The 17,694-nt window shown below is 43.9% G+C and overlaps 1 non-coding gene across 2 annotated transcripts in view; it reads right to left on the bottom strand.

Annotated features, from left to right (window-relative positions):
* Nucleotides 1–17,694, bottom strand: part of LOC101142938 (uncharacterized) — a 106,364-nt gene that overhangs the window by 82,905 nt on the left and 5,765 nt on the right. For both annotated transcript variants that reach the window (XR_008676934.2, XR_010129952.1), the window contains exon 4: nucleotides 13,828–13,909. This is a non-coding gene — a transcript (uncharacterized protein). The remainder of the gene's footprint in view (nucleotides 1–13,827; nucleotides 13,910–17,694) is intronic.

Here is a 17,694-nt window from a genome sequence, read left to right as displayed (position 1 = left end):
TCTCTCCCCAAAATTCAGAGAGAAATTCCACAGATTCATGTTGAACAGAGTCCTGAACTCCTAAGGCTGCTGAGGCCAGCTCCTATGCCTGGTTCAGTGGGAGGAGGTAGCCTGAAGAGAGCTCACTCCCTTCACCCTGTCTGAAGGAAGCTCCAGGACTACTGCAGGCTTCTGTACATGCAACTTGTTTCAAAGATAAGGGAGTTGAACCTGACATATTTAAAAGAATGGATAGGCTCTTGGCAGCAGAAATTTAGGTGGGGGAAAAGCTAAGGTAGGATTTCTGGGGATTTCATTTTAAAGTAAAGAGCCCATAAAATACAGAGAAAGTAATATACACTCTCACTCAAATCCTTGTATGTCAACTATCTGATCCTCTCTATAATCCAAAAGCTGGTTCCAAACTAAAGAGGTAAGAATGCTAAAAGATGATTTAAGTAATCCCCAAGATTATTTATGACTCTAATCCTGAATTGCTTGCCCTGTTCCTTCTTACACTCTACTCACTATCCAGGTGCTCCAGGTTTATGATTTAATGATCCTGCTTCAGCCTTGTCTCATCTTATCCTTCAGGCCTTTTGCTTCCTTCCTTGCTTAGAATTCTACTCCACTGTCAGTTATTCTGCCCTCAGCTACCTGAAGTTAATAATATGCCTACCCAGATTCTCAACCTTTATCCTCAGGACACATGCTCCCTTCATGAGCAAGTGTTTTGTGTCAGGCTTACCCTGGTTTCATGGATATGACTTAATCATTTTAGACGGTTCATCCAGGCAAACAAGGGAATTACCAAAGATGGATGAAATAGGAAGAACGACAATGAACCAAGGGCCAGTGTTTAAAACTCACCCTGACATCCTAAAGTACACCTTCCTAGACCTCAGGTGCTGCCCCCAATACTCTATCCCCCTCCCTAGTGCCCCACCTCAAAAGTCCTTCTAGCCACTGCTGATAAGCTTTGACTAGGAATTCATGGTGAGCACAACATAAGCTTACAGTCTAGTGAAGGACACAGACAACAAAATAATTACAATACATATGATAATTAATGGCAATGCATGCAGAGTTGTAGGATCAAGGCTAATCAGGTGAAGTTACACGTATACTAAGCTATAACTTAGATGATGAATAGGAGATATCCAGGCAGTGGCAGAGCATGGGAGGAAGGGTGTTCTAGGCACAATGAAGAGCACATGCAAAGGTCTTGCAGCAAGAAAGCACATCTAAAGAGATGTCATGAGGTGGAGGATGGGAAGGTCAAGATAGGGAACTGATGCAGATGATGCTGGAGAGGCCAAAAGGGCCTAATAGGACAAAGAAAGTTGTTTTACTATTCACTTCACAAGTATTGTCAATAATGTGTCAGACATTGTCCTAGGTGCTAGGAATACAACAATGAATAAAACAAACAATATCAGCCAGGCACAGTGGCTCACACCTGTAATCCCAGCACTTTGGGAGGCCAAGGCAGGCGGAACGTTCGAGGTCAGGAGCTCAAGATCAGCCTGGCTAACATGGTGAAACCTTGTTCCTACTAAAAATACAAAACTTAAGCCAGGCATGGTGGCACCCGCCTCTAATCCCAGCTACTGAGGAGGCTGAGGCACAAGAATCGCTTGAACCCGGGAGACAGACATTGCAGTAAGCCGAGATCGAACCACTGCACTCCAGCCTGGGCAACAGAGCCAGACTCCATCTCAAAAAAAAAAAAAAAAGGCCAGGTGCGGTGGGTGGCTCACGCCTGTAATCCCAGCACTTTGGGAGGTTGAGGCGGGTGGATCATGAGGTCAGGAGATCGAGATCATCCTGGCTAACACGGTGAAACCCCGTCTCTTAGTAAAAGTACAAAAAATTAGCGCCTGTAGTCCCAGCTACTCAGGAGACTGAGGCAGGAGAATGGCATGAACCCAGGAGGCGGAGCTTGCAATGAGCCGAGATGGCGCTACTACACTCCAGCCTGGGTAACAGTGCAAGACACCATCTCAAAAAAAAAAAAAAAAAAAAGACAATATTCCTGTTCTCTTTTAATTGGAGAAGACTATAAACAAATATGTAAATAAACCAGAAAATTATCATATATTGATAAGTGCGATCACAGAATTAAAATCAGGTGATGTAATAAAAGCATATGGGTAGATACTTTAGAATCATTAGATAGTCAAGGAAAGACCTGTCTGAAGAGATAGCATTTAAAAGCAGGGGCAGGGTGCAGTGGCACAGAGACCAGCTGTGAGACCTCGTTTCTACAAAAATTTTTTTTAAAAATTAGCCAGGTGTGGTGGCGCATGCCTTTAGTCCCAGCTACTGGGGAGGCCGAGGCAGGAAGATCCCTTGAGCCCAGAGGGGTACAGTCTGAGTTATGATCACACCACTGCACTACAGCCTGGGTGACAGAACGAGGCTTTTGACTCAAAAAAAAAAAAAAAAAAAAAAGAAAGAAAGAAAAAGAAAAGGAAGGAAGGAAGGAAAGAAAAGAACAATCAGGTATCTCAATAAAATGAAGTCATTAAAAGCTCAATGGAGGCTGGGTGCAGTGGCTCACGCCTGTACTCTCAGAATTTCAGGAGGCTGAGGTGGGCAGATCACTTGAGGCCAGGAGGTCGAGACCAGCCTAACCAACATGGTGAAACCCCATCTCTACTAAAAATAACAAAAATTAGCTGGGCATGGTGGTGCACACCCATAATCCCAGCACTTTGGGAGGCCGAGGCAGGACAATCGCTTAAAACTGGGAGGCAGAGGTTGCATGAGCCGAAATCATGCTACTGCACTCAAGCCCAGGAGACAGAGACTCTGTCTCCAAAACACAAAGCAGTTCAACGGAAACATCACTAACATCTAACATCATTTTTTTTTGAGATGGAGTTTCGCTCTTGTTGCCCAGGCTGGAGTACAATGGCGCAATCTCAGCTCACTGCAACCTCCACCTCCCAGGTTCAAGTGATTCTCCTACCTCAGCCTCCCGAGTAGCTGGGATTACAGGTACCTGCCACCACGCCCAGCTAATTTTTGTATTTTTAATAGAGATGGGGTTTCACCATGTTGGCCAGGCTGGTCTCCAACTCCTGACCTCAGATGATCCACCTGCCTTGGCCTCCCTCCTAAAGTGCTAGGATTATATGCATGAGCCACTGCGCCCGGCCTCACTGACATCTTTTTAAGCAGGAGAATTATCATTTAAGCAATCATTCTTACAGTTTATTTTTTTTTGAGACAAGGTCTCGCTCTGTCACCAAGGCTGGAGTGCAGTGGCATCACTACAGTTCATTGCAGCTTCAACCTCCCAAGCTCAAATGATCCTCCCACTTCAGCCTCCCAAGTATCTGGGACCACAGATGTTCACCAGCACCACACTTGGCTTATTTGTTATTTTTTGTAGAGACATGGTCTCACTACGTTGCCTTGAACTCCTGGGCTCAAGCGATCCTCCCACCTCGGCCTCCCAAATTGCTGGGATTACAGGCATGAGCCACCACACCTGGCCCATTCTTCCATTTTATGAAGATCACTCTGGCTGCAGTGTGGAGACTGGAACGGAGGTAGGGGTGAATAAAATTAAGACTGGAAGCAGTGATGATAATGGATTATATAAACTAAGATGATGATAATAACTACTAAGATTCACATAGCAATTAGTAGGTACCAATCTATTATTCTAAGCATCTTATATATATTAATTCACTTAATCCTCACAAGTACTCTTTTATAAATTTAAAAACTAAGGTACAGGGTAGTAGCAATGGAGAGGGAAAATGATTAGATTCAAGAAATATTGAGGAGGTAGGGAGGACAAGTCCTAGTGACTGGTTGTCAGACGTGGGAAGGGAAGGAAGGAATGATTAATCATTACTGGATTTGGGGCTTTAGCCGCTGCATACTGTCTATAATGTATATGATTGGGCACTGGAGAAGGAGCAAGTGAGAAAAAGCAGGGGGCTGCAAGACATCCCAGTGGGGTTGTAAGCAATTGGATAATCTGGTCTAGAGATCTGGGCTGGAGATTTGGGAATCATCCACGTGTAGATGGTAACTGAAGCTGCCAAAGAGGTTGAGATCACCCAAAAACTGGAAATACCTTAATGTCTCGATAGAAAAATAGCCAAATAAAATACAGCATATCCATTCTATGAAATACTATCCAGCACCAAAAAGAATGAGATATACCTGTTTGTACTAACATGGAATACTGTCAAAGCATGTTATTAAATCATAGAAGAAAATACCAGAATGATACATAAGATGTTATATCACTTGCATACAGAATTAAATAAAACAAAAAATAATACTTTAAATTTTTTCTGGGTTCATACATGTGTAAGTAAACACACAGGAAGAAGTATGGCAGGTACATTCCAAACCACCAATACATTACCTCTAGTGAATACAGAAATAACTGAAATGGGGAGACAGGAATAGCCAAAATATGATCTACGATGTTTTGGTATTTTAAAGATATCATTTATTATATTCTCTGTAAATTAAATAATTTTTCAAAAAGAATGGGCAGAAGGAGGAGCTTACAAAAAAGGTCATCTTTTGCTTCAGATACTAAATTCTCTCTGTCCTTCCCATCCTCCACTGGCCTTGAGGTTCACATATTCTGGCTTCTCATCTGTCTACCTCTGAAATGTTAACACCAAGCCCCCTAAGTCCACACTCTATCCCAAATCCTTGGCTCCAGGCAAGCCCTGGTCACCAATCTCTGAGCCTGGGCTATAGCCCCAGGAGGAGAGATCAGACACCAAAATCTCAACACACACAGGGGAAATGGGTATAGATGCCAGCTTCAAGGACAGTGATCAAGTGGCCTTGCTGGCCTCCTGGCCAGCAGAAATTTCAAAGAGCAAAAGGTATCTGAAAGTATCTGGCCATTTGGAGGCAGCTCTGGAGTGCTGAGGAATGGGGCTGAAGTACAGTCAGGCAAAGTCAGGGGTGAAGTGGTAAGGAGTGGGTTGAAGAAAGAGCTAGTTTCACTTGTAAAGATGCCAAGTGAAGTGCTGCAATCTTATGGAAACCAGGTTTACAGAAAAACGAGGCGGCAAGCTGCATTCTGTGAGTCTGGCTGGAGAACGGGGGTTTCTAGGGGTATCTAGAGGAGTCACTTCCAAAGCACCAATTCCAAAAGGCACATTATGTAAAGGTTTAGTAGCTAGAGCAGCAGCAGGAAGCTAGAGATGTGAATAGAAAGGAGGTAAGGAAGATCTACACATGAGGAAAGATGAAGGCAAGTTAAAGCCTTTCCTTCAGCCAGGCACAGTGGCTCACGCCTGTAATCCCAACACTTTGGGAGGCCAAGGCGGGCGGATCACCTGACTCAGGTCGGGAGTTCGAGACCAGCCTGACCAACATGGAGAAAATGCGTCTCTACTAAAAAAAAAAAAATAACAAAATTAGCCAGTTGTGATGGCACATGCCTATAATCCCAGCTACTCAGGAGGTTGAGGCAGGAGAATCACTTGAACCCAGGAGGCGGAGGTTGCAGTGAGCAGAGATTGTGCCATTGCACTCCATCCTGGGCAACAAGAGCAAAACTCTTGTCTCAAAAAAAAAAAAAAGCCTTTCCTTCGTCAGTAAACCAAAGGCAGAGATCATGGGCAGCTTTCCGGTGATTGTACCCTTAAGTTTCAACTTTCTATAGATGAAAGACAATGTATTTGGTCATGTTTTCCTGGTTACCCAAAAAATGACACAGCCCAGGCCTTACCCAACAGCTGATTCACCATCAATTAATCTGTATCACAGCCTGCTGAGCCTCACACCTCACACAGTCACACACTAGACAGCTCTAGGGGAAAAAAACAACCCAAGGTGAGCTGTCAAAGTCCTCTTGGTAACCTGACCTCGCCCTCTGGGGTAGGTTTCATTTCAAAACTGAAAGGGACTGAAGGGCTGGGGAAATCCAAAGATCAACAGAGCCAGGAACAGGTGGTTCCCACAGAAGCGTCCCAGGTTGGAACTCAAAACAGAAACCAGACCACTGATAAGACATGGTTTATGATGTCTGTCTCCAAGCCTTCAGATGCCATTTATATGTTTTTGATATTTACAATAGGGCATGACCACATTTATCCAACTCCTGACTACTAAAAATCTAATTCTCCAAGTGTTCAAGCAACTTCCTGGTTTTATTACATTTTAGAGCTTCGGGGTAGCGCCAATAACTGGGATACCAGGGAACTGGCGAATAGCCCTTCAAATGGGCCACAAATAATGAATTTTCTCTCTTCTTCCTTCTTCATCTCCCCACAAAGGCTTGGCAAAATTCCTGTCTCACTAAAAAGTTTCTAAGTTGTTCATAATGGCCCTCTCAATGGAGCAATATTCAATACACAAAAGTCTAGTTCATCAAAGGAGTCAGGTTATTTGCTTGAGGTCCATCTGTAACTAGCTATATGAGCTTGGACAAGTCACTTCACCTTTCTGAGTTCTATAAAGTAAGGAGGTTGGAAAAAAAAGAAAGGGAAGCAATAAAACAACCTTGAACTGAAAAAAGACTTTAAGTTTTTAAGTCTAAAAGGCTCATCAAGTGCCAACAAGTGTTATTTTTAAAAGGCATACACCTCAGCCTGGCCAACACGGCGAAACCTCATCTCTACTAAAAATACAAAAATGAGCCAGGCGTGGTGGCACGCATCTGTAATCCCAGCTACTCGAGAGGCTGAAGCAGAAGAATCGCTTGAACCCAGGAGGCAGAAGTTGCAGTGAGCCGGGATCGTGCCACTGCACTCCAGACTGGGTGACATGAGCAAGACTCCATCTCAAAAAAAAAAAAGACATACCAGAAGCATACCACAGGAAACTCTAAGCATAAATAAAAATTCACAAACTTCCAGAACAAGAGAACAGATTATTATTTACAAGGAAAAAAAATCCCACTGGACTTCTCATCTGTATCACCAGAAACTCAAAACACTGGAAAGCTACTTAGACTTTGTCGAGACTAGGACTAGTATTCCAAGAATTCTAAACCTAACCACAATATCATTCATACACGAAGGTTAAAAAGAAATTGGACATAAAAAGACTTTGAAAGTACCACTCATGCCCCCCTTCTAAGAAAATCACTCAAAGAAATGTCCTACTTGGCTGGAAGTGGTGGCTCACGCCTGTAATCCCACCACTTTGGGAGGTCAAGGCGGGCGATCATGAGGTCAGTAGGTCAAGACCAGCCTAACAGTGCAAAATCCTGTCTCTACTAAAAAAACAAAATACAAAAATTAGCTGGGCACAGTGGCGCACGCCTGTAGGAGGCTGAGGCAGGAGAATCACTTGAACCCGGGAGGCGGAGGCCGCAGTGAGCCGAGATTGTGCCATTGCACTCCAGCCTGGGTGACAGAGTGAGACTCCGTATCAAAAAAAAGGAAATGTCCCAGGCAATTAACATTTAACTGTAACAAAGCCAGGAAAGACAAGCTATATAAAAAACATGTTTCCCCTCCCCAACAAAAACCTTTTAATGAGTTTGGACCAGATGACTTCGAATGGCCTTTCCAAGTATAAACAGAAACTGCCCTGTACACCACAGTCCCTGGCAGTCTGGGTTTGTGAGTTGTTCATCACCTAGTGGCCTGATGAAGTAAATGCAGTTTGTCAAGTGCCCGGATAAACTTCCAGCCATTTTGTGAGCTCTGATGGCGTATGCAGCAGGGCAGCAGCCTGACCTCCTAATGATTACAAGAGTAGGAGACTGCAAACCCTCCAAACTTATAGACAATTGTAAAGACTTAGCTCACCATCCATTCATTCTTCAAGGAGGAAAGGAAAGCATACTCACCTTGTAACTAAATAATCCTAAGTGAAGCACAGATTTGTCAGGCTGCATTTACAAAGTAGGGAGAAGTAGAAATTGTTTCTGTGCAGAATGATCTGAACTGAAAGCAAGTTTAGGTATTAGGATAAACTGCAAATATGTCTTACACATAGGAAGACTGTCTTCAAAGGTTCATGAGTTGGCATGTGGAAGATGTATTATATTTATTCTGTATAGTTCCGGGGTACTGGTCTAAAATTAGGCCGGGCACAGTGCCTCACGCCTGTAATCCCGGCACTTTGGGAGGCTGAGGTGGGAGGATCACCTGAGGTGAGGAGTTCCAGACCAGCTTGGCCAACATGGTGAAACCCCATCTCTACTAAAAATACAAAAATTAGCCAGGCGTAGTGGCACACACCTGTAATCCCAGCTACTCAGGAGGCCAAGGCAGAAGAATCACTTGAACCCAGGAGGTGGAGGTTGCAGTGAGCCGGTATCGTGCCACTGCACTCCAGCCTAGGTGACAGAGTGGGACTCCGTCTCAAATATAAATAAATAAAAACAAAAATTAAATTAAATTAATGAGAAGTCTCAATTAGATTTCAATTCAAAACAAGAAATAATTTTCAGCAGGGCGCAGTGGCTCATGCCTGTAATCCCAGCACTTTGGGAGGCCAATGTGGGAGGACTGATTGAGGTCAGGAGTCCAAGACCAACCCAGGCAACATAGCGAGACCCAGTCTCCACAAAAATTTTTCTTTTTTTTTTTTTTATGAGAAAGAGTCTCGCTCTATTGCCCAGGCTGGAGTGCAGTGGCACGATCTCAGCTCACTGCTACCTCTGCCTCCTGGGTTCAAGTAATTCTCATGCCTCAGCCTCCCGAGTAGGTAGGATCACAGATGTGAACCACCATGCCCAGCTAATTTTTGTATTTTTATTAGAGATGGGGTTTTGCCACATTGGCCAGTCTGGTCTCAAACTCCTGGCCTCAAGTGATCCACCCACCTCGGCCTCCCAAAGTGCTGGGATTACAGGTGTGAGACACTGCACCCAGCCTCTACAGAAAATTTTTAGAATTAGCCTGGTGTGGTGGCACACAGTAGTCCCAGCTACTCAGAAGACTGAGGCAGGGGGATCACTTGAGCCCAGGAGTTCAAGACTACAGTAAGCTATGATCACACCACTGCACTCTAGCCTGGGTGACAGAGCAAGACCCTGTCTCTTAAAAATAAAAAAAGGCCAGGTGGCCGGGCGCGGTGGCTCACGCCTGTAATCCCAGCACTTTGGGAGGCCGAGGCGGGAGGATCACTTGAGGTCAGGGGTTTGAGACCAGCCTAGCCAACATGGTGAAACCTGTCTCTACTAAAAATAAAAAAATTAGCCAGGCATGATGGCGAGCGCCTGTACTCCCAGCTACTGGGGAGGCTGAGGCAGGAGAATCACTTGAACTCAGGAGGCAGAGGTTGCAGTAAGCCAATATTGTGCCACTGCACTCTGTCCTGGGCGACAGAGCAAGATTTCGTCTCAAAAATAAAATGAAATAAAATAAAATAAAAACAAAAAATAATAATTTTTTGCAGGGCATGGTGGCTCATGCCTGTAATCCCAGCACTTCAGGAGGTCAAGGCAGAAGGATCACTTGACCCCAGGAATTCGAGACCAGTCTGAACAATATAGTGAAACCTTGTCTCTATAAAAAACTAAAAAAAAAAAAAACAAAAAAAAACAGCCAGGCATGATGGCATGTGCCTGTAGTCCCAGCTACTCGGGAGAAGGGAGAAGCTGAGGGGGAGGACCGCTTGTGCCAGGGAGGTTGAGGCTGCAGTGAGCTGTAATCCAACACTGTACTCCAGCCTGTGTGACAGAGCAAGACCCTGTCTCAAAAAATTATGATTACATTTCTACCGATGAGAGCTTTTCAACAACAATGTCCTCAAGAAGTGATGAGCTCCCCTATTAATGGAGGTATTCAAAGAGAACTTGAAAGATCATTTGTCAGGAGAATGATAGAAAATATTCCTGTAATTGGATGGCAGGCTGGAGACAAGGAGACTGCATTAAATTACTTCAAAGGCTCTTTTCAGCTCCAAGAGTTTTTATTCTAAATAAAAACAAAACAAACAAAAACCACTAATAAATAACTAAGAAGTCCCTCTTCTATTTTTTTAAAGATCCAACCAGGCAGTACAACTTAGTAGCTAAAAGTACGGGCTTGATACTACTTTCTCTTGAGTAAATCTGGACAAATTACTTAACTCTACTTGCCTCTGTTTAGAATAAGAGTACCTATTTTGTAAGATTACTGTGAAGATTAAATGATACGATACTTTGTTAAGTATTTAAAACAGTGTCTGACACAGGAATGTGTTTAAAACTAGCAGCTTAACAAGGAAAGAAAAAGGAAAGGTGGAGATGGGAGAAAGGCAAGGAATGAAACCTAAATGTGCGGCTTGCTTTCATTATGTGTACCCAAGCCTCAACCAAAGCATTCCTGGCTGTTGCTGGCCAGAGGCTGGGTTCCCTTGGCAACCAGCCTCAAAAAAGAACCTAGATCTACCTTCTTCAGGGAGACGGCTCATCCCTTGCCCTAGAATCTGGCATCTTCCCTGCACAAGGCAGACTCTCTAAGAACTCACAGCTGGGTGTGGTGACTCACACCTGTAATCCCAGCACTTTGGGAGGCCGAGATGGGCAGATCACGAGGTCAGGAGATGGAGACCATCCTGGCTAACACGGTGAAATCCCATCTCTACTAAAAACAGAAAAAAATTAGCCGGGCATGGTGGCGGGCGCCTGTAGTCCCAGCTACTCGGGAGGGTGAGGCAGGAGAATGGCGTGAACCCAGGAGGCGGAGCTTGCAGTGAGCCGAGATCTCGCCACTGCACTCCAGCCCGGGCGATGGAGCAAAACTCCGTCTCAAAAAAAAAAAAAAGAAATCACAAATACCATTGCCCCAAACTCAAGGAGCTAAGCAGGTGTTAAGCAGGTGTTACTCTTACTTCCTATGATCAATTACAGAACATCAGAGTTCAAAGAGACTTCAGAGGCCGTCTAGAGCAACCGCTTTGTTTTTTTTTTTTTGGAGACAGAGTCTTGCTCTGTCGCCCAGGCTGGAGTGCAGTGGCACAATCTTGGCTCACTGCAACCTCTGCCTCCTGGGTTCACGCGATTCTCCTGCCTCAGCCTCCCGAGTAGCTGGGACTACAGGCACACGCCACCACACCTGGCCTTTTTTTGTATTTTTAGTAGAGACAGAGTTTCACCATATTGGCCAGGCTCCTGACCTCGTAATCCGCCCACCTCGACCTCCCAAAGTACTGGGATTACAGGCATGAGCCACCGCGCCTGGCCCCAACCCCTTTGTTTAATGAATAAGGACCATAAAACTAAAAAAAGTGAAGTCCTAAATATGGCAAGTTGGTGGCAGGGTCAAGTCAAGATCACAGTCCTCTTTATTCCTAGTCCAGTGGTCAAAATCTTCCCATTTTTCATATGAGAAAAACAGAGCTGGCCCTACTACTCTTATACCACACAGTCCATACTACCTACTTAACAGAGGTAAGAAAAGACTACAAGCAGTAGAGTGCAGAGGTTAAGAGCATGAACTCGGGGCCAGGCGCAGCGGCTCACGCCTGTAATCCCAGCACTTTGGGAGGCCGAGGCAGGCGGATCACGAGGTCAAGAGATCGAGCATCCTGGCCAACATGGTGAAACCCTGTCTCTACTAAAAAATAGAAAAATTAGCTGGGCATGCTGGCATGCGCCTGTAGTCCCAGCTACATGGGAGGCTGAGGCAGGAGAATCGCTTGAACCCAGGAGATGGAGGTGGTTGCAGTGAGCCAAGATTGCGCCCCTGCACTCCAGCCTGGCCACAGAGCAGGATAACATCTCTTTTTTTTTTTTTTGAAACACAGTCTCGCTCTGTCGCCCAGGCTGGAATGCAGTGGCGCGATCTCGGCTCACTGCAATCTCCGCCTCCCAGGTTCACGCCATTCTCCTGCCTCAGCCTCCCGAGTAGCTGGGACTACAGGCGCCTGCCACCATGCCCAGCTGATTTTTTTTGTATTTTTAGTAGAGACACAGTTCCACCGTGTTAGCCAGAATGGTCAGAGCAAGACAACATCTCAAAAAAAAAAAAAAAAAAAAAAGCAAGCATAAACTCAGGATGGACTGCCTTATTTAAATCCTGCTCTACTACTTATTAACTGTGCAACTTGAAGCAAGTTTTCTAACCTCTCTTCAACTCTATAAAACGGGGATAAGAGTCACCATGAAGTTATTTTTAAGGATTAAATGAGATAATCCATGTAGAGTACATAGCATGTAGAAAATTCTCAACGCGTGGCCGGGCACAGTGGCTCACGCCTGTAATCCCAGCACTTAGGGAGGCTGAGGCAGGCACATCACCTGAGGCTGGGAGTTCAAGACCAGCCTGAGGAACATCGAGAAACCCCGTCTCTACTAAAAATACAAAATTAGCCGGGCTTGGTGTCACATGCCCATAATCCCAGCTACTACTTGGGAGGCTGAGGCAGGAGAATTGCCTGAACCCGGGAGGCGGAGGTTGCGGTGAGGTGAGATCACGCCATTGCATTCCAGCCTGGGCAACAAGAGCGAAACTCCGTCTCAAAGAAAGAAAAAAAAAAAAGAAAATTCTCAATGTGTATGCTGTTCTGCTTCTCATCATTACCAGTCATGTGAAAAAATAAACAAGCATAATAACAAGAGAGGCCGGACAAGCTCTTACTTATGGTCCAAAAAGCACTGAGACATAGGTGTTTGTTTAGCTCCATTTCCTGGTCCAGGGAACACCCAATCCCTCAGCAGGAGAAGAAAATAACTAACCTATCATTCATGTCTTTGGATCTAGGGAAGAATCAATTCAGAGAATAATCAAGGCACATGCTACACTAAGATGCTTAAGATCACAATGAATGTTAGGTAAGTCAGAACTCAAGCCTGACCTTTACCCCTACACTCAAGTTTGACAAGATGCAGTTTTTGCCCAGTCTTCCTCTCAACCTACTAAGGTGATGCAGCGTAATGGTTAGCAAAAGCTCTGGAGTTTGACTGCCTGGGTGCAAACTAGTTCCGTCATTTATATGCTGTGTGACTTACGCAAATTACTTTATTTACCTTATTTCTCTAAGCCTTTGTTTATCCATCTTTTAAATGAGAATAACAACTATTTTAATTTTTATGATAATAGCTGATATTTGGTAAGCACTTTCTATGTGCCAAGCACTATGCTAAGCACTTTACATAGCTGATGTCATTTAACCGTCACCACCATCTTAGGAGGCAGGTATTATCATTATCCTCATTGTACAAATACAGATGTTTCTTGACTTATGATGAGGTTACATCCCGAATACCGTAAGTCAAAAACATATTTAATACACTTAGCCTACCAAACATCATAGCTTAGCCTAGACTATCTTAAATATGCTCAGAACACTTACATTAGCCTCTAGCTTGGCAAAATCATCTAATACAATGCCTATTATAAACTTGAATATCTCATGTAATTTATTAAACACAGTACACTGTGCAGTATTGGTTGTTTGCCTTCATGACTGCATGGCTGAGTGGGAGCTGCAGCTTGTTGCTGCAGCCCAACATCATGAGAACATGTCAGTAGGCCAGGAAAGTATCAAAATTAAGAATTTCAAGTGCAGTTTCTAATTAACATATATGGCTTTTGCATCATCGTAAAGTTGAAAATTGTAAGTCAAACCACTGTAAGTCAGGGACTATCTGTACAAATGAGGCACAGTTTTCTTGTTCAAGGCCACACAGTCAGTTACCGGCAAAACTTGGGTGTCAAAGCAGGAGGTCCGACCCGAGTCTATGCTCCTCACTCCTACTACACTGGCTCTACTTCTCATAGTACCGGAATCATATGGTTGTCAGAAGATGGCAACCAACATAAAGTTCTTAGCACAGTGCCCGGTTCATCAAAGCTGGCCATTACTATTATTTTTGTTATCATCATTATCAATCCCTTTAAGCCTCTCCCAAAGATTACTACCTCCTAAGTTCCAATTTCATCTAAAAGGAAAGGGTTGTTTTCTTACCTAGCTACCACCTCACTGAGTAGCTGGGAGTGGGGTTGCAGTATTTTTATTTCATTTCCTTCATGTCATACAGGATAAGTACCTGGGTGGAGAAAAAGGTAAATATTTATTGGAAACATGTTACTCTATAAAAAGCAATATTCTAAAGTCTTTGTTTTTAAAAATAAAACCTTTATTACCCTCATTAGGAAAAAAACCCATACACTTATTATAAAACTTTTTTTTTTCAAAATAAAGCAGAGATAAATAGTATTTACTTTAAACAGAAACTGTCAGCCAGGCACAGTGGCTCACACCTGTAATCCCAGCACTTTGGGAGGCCGAGGTGGGCAGATCACCCGATGTCAGGAGTTCGAGACCAGCCTGGCCAACGTGGTGAAACCCCGCCTCTAATATAAACACAAAATATTATCTGGGCGTGGTGGCGTCCGCCTGCTGTCCCAGCTACACAGGAGGCTGAGGCAGGAGAATCACTTGAATACGGGAGGCAGAGGTTGCAGTGAGCTGAGACGACGCCATTGCACTCCAGCCTGGGCAACAAGAGCGAAACTCTGTCTCAAAAAAAATAAAATAAAAATTAAATAAATTAGCCGGGCGTGGAGGCTCACACCTATAATCCCAGCACTCTGGGAGGCGGAGATGGGGCGGATCATGAGGTCAGGAGTTTGAGACCAGCCTGTCCAACATGATGAAACCCCGTCTCTACTAAAAATACAAAAATTAGCCAGGCGTGGTGGCACACGCCTGTAATCCCAGCTACTCAGGAGGCTGAGGCAGGAGACCTGGGAGGCGGAAGTTGCACTGAGCCGAGATCACTCCAGCCTGGGCGACAGAGCAAGACTCTGTCTCAAAAAAAATAATAATTAAATAAATTTATTCATTCAGCTCCTATGTTACAGGCACTGTTCTAGCAGTGGGGCTATAGCAATGAGCAAAACAAAGTCCTAACCATCATGAAATTTACATTCTAGTGGGTGGTGACATGTAATAAACTATGGTAGAGAGTCCCTAGAACACAATGCCTGGCACCAGCAGACAGCACTCAATAAATACTTGCTAAATAATGAACAATGAATGAATAAACAATATGTCAAATAGCAAGTGCTATGCAGAAAAATAAAACAGGGAAGAGAAGCAGAGAAAGCAGAAGGCAGAGAGATAGCTTTAATTTTAAACAAGGCAGTTAAGGTATATTTCACGGATTAAGTGACAGTTGAGCAGAAACCTGGAGGAGATAAGGGAGAAGGCCATACTGACATCTGGAAAAATGATGTTCCTGGCGGAAAAAGCAACTACAAAGGCCCCAACGCCTGGCATGCTGGAGCAACTGCAAGAGAGACCAGTGTGGCTACAGCACAAGGGGAAGTGGTAGGAAATGAAGTCAGAGCAGCTGGGAGACAGTGGTGTGAATCCTACATGGTCTTATAGACCATGGTAGGGACACTACCTTCTAATCCAGGTGGGATTTTAATCTGGGCACCCAGGTGACAGTTTTCAGCAAAGCAGTGACTTGATCTGATATCTACTTAAAACGATTATTCTGGTCACTGTTAAAATTAGATTGAGGGGGCAAAGAGCAAAAGGAGGAAGACCACTTAGAAAGCTATTCCAGTAGCTGCAGGGCAGGTGGTGGGAAGTGTTTAAATACTGGATATATTTTAAGGTGAAGTTGACAGGACCTGCTGGTAGATTGGATGAAGAGAATGAAAAAACAGATTTAAGGGAGACTCTCTATATATTCAATACAAAGATGAATAGCAACTCTGAAATGGGGAGGACCTTCCAGAGATGCAGATTTGAGAGGAGATGTTCTGAAGTTTTTTAATAAGTTCAACAGACTATTATTAGACACCCAAGTGGAGATATCCAGTGAATAGTTGGATATAAGTCTTGAGTTCAGGGAAAGACATTCAAGCTAATAATGTAAACTCATGAATTGTCAGGGAATAACGGCATTTAAAGTCTTGATCGAATCCAGCCTCAGCAACATAGTGAGACCCTGTCTCTACAAAAAAAAATAATAAATTAGCCAGGCATGGTGGTGGGTACCTGTAGTACTAGCTACTGAGGAGGGGAGGGAGGATTTCTTGAGACCAGGAATTCAAGGCTACAGTCAACTATTATCATGCCACTGCAGTCCGGCCTGGACAACAGAGTGAGAATCTGTCTCTAAAAAATAAAGTCTTGAAAGAGAGCACCTAGGAAAAGAGTGTAGACAGAGAAGGGATCCAAGGACTGCTCTGAGTACTCCACCAATGGAGAGTGAGGAGATGAAGAATAAGAAAAAAAAAGTTGAGAAGGAGGAACCAGTGAGGTAGGAACAGCATCAAGGGAGTGACATCCCGAAGACAAGTGAAGCTAGGGTGCAACAGAGTATCAAATGCTACTGAGATATCAAGAATAAAAATGGGTAAGAAATGACCACTGACTCTACATACATTTTCTAAACCTGTTCTTTCCTATTCCACGCATAACACTTTTCTTCTCTTTTAATCCACATAAAAATCCCAGTACTATCCAATGAACACACAGAAGGTTTCTATTTAATTCAGCTATATCTGTGTCTCAGAAATACAAAAAGCAAAAATCAATGCTCTTAATCGGGACACAACAATTACACAGTGAATAATGTTGAACAAATGCTTTGTCTGGTTGAAGTAACTGTCTCTCTGAAACAAAATCCGTTAAGTCTTGCTTGTGCTTAGTAAGTGGGATCAGAGAAACAAGTTATTTAAATGTATTTTTTTTGTTCTGCATAAAGTAGCAATCATTCTTGAACTCCTTTCTCTCCCCTCTAACTCAAACCTCCTAACCAGCTTAACAAAGACCCTAAATTTCCATACATACCCCTCCTCAAAAACAAAGCAAAACATGGTAAGATTCAAAAGTTAGAGAGAAAGGAGTAGGCTGTGCCCTGCCCCTTCTGTTTTTTTTGAGACAGTTTTACTCTTGTTGCCTGGGCTGAAGTGCAGTGGCACGATCTTGGGTCACTGCAACCTCCGCCTCCCGGGTTCAAGCGATTCTCCTACCTCAGCCACCCAAGTAGCTGGGATTACAGGCATGTGCCACCACACTCAGCTAATTTTTGTATTTTTAGTAGAGACGGGGTTTCACCACGTTGGCCAGGCTGGTCTCGAACTCCTGACCTCAGGTGATCCGCCCGCCTCGGCCACCCAGTGCTGGGATTATAGGCGTGAGCCACTGTGCCCGGCCACCCCTTCTTTCTTTTATGGGACAGAGAGTTATCAATCATTTGCTAACTCAAAGGTCAGGTTTAATTTACATTTTCTCCTTAGAATCTCTGGACAGGAAGTATAATTTCTGATGTCTTCACCTTAAAAGAGAATTATTGCTATAAAATAAAGCCTTTAACTTTCTGTGCTCTAGCAAGTATAGTCAAATCTCAATAATATACACTAGTGAAGTAGCAAAACAATGGTCACCAAAAACTGGATAATGTAAACATCCTTCATTCATATCTTTCTGAAATGACTACAACTTCTCAATTGACTATGCTTTCTTTGACTTCAGGCCTTTGCTTCCTCTGCCTGGAATACCCTTCCCTGTCCTCCACTTTACAGTCTGCTAGTTTGAAACTCCTTACCTCAACCTGCCCAGCAGCTGGGCTAACTGTTTTGGTAGAGACAGGGTCTCCCTATGTTGCCCGGGCTGGTCTTGAATTCGTAGGCTCAAACAATCCTCCTGCCTTGGCGCCCAAAGTGCAGGGATTACAGGTGTGAGCCACCACACCCAGCTATACCAACCCCAACACATTTCTTACATTTCTCAGAGAACCAAGAAGTGATCTCCTAACAGCAGTGCAGGGTCACCAGCATATGAGGTCAAATTGTTACTATCTACAATATG

This window comes from Gorilla gorilla, chromosome 12 (assembly GCF_029281585.2).
Source record: "Gorilla gorilla gorilla isolate KB3781 chromosome 12, NHGRI_mGorGor1-v2.1_pri, whole genome shotgun sequence".
Lineage (NCBI taxonomy): Eukaryota > Metazoa > Chordata > Mammalia > Primates > Hominidae > Gorilla > Gorilla gorilla.
The sequence above is the reverse complement of the archived record's forward strand: the minus strand, read 5'-3'. Positions and strand labels throughout refer to the sequence as shown.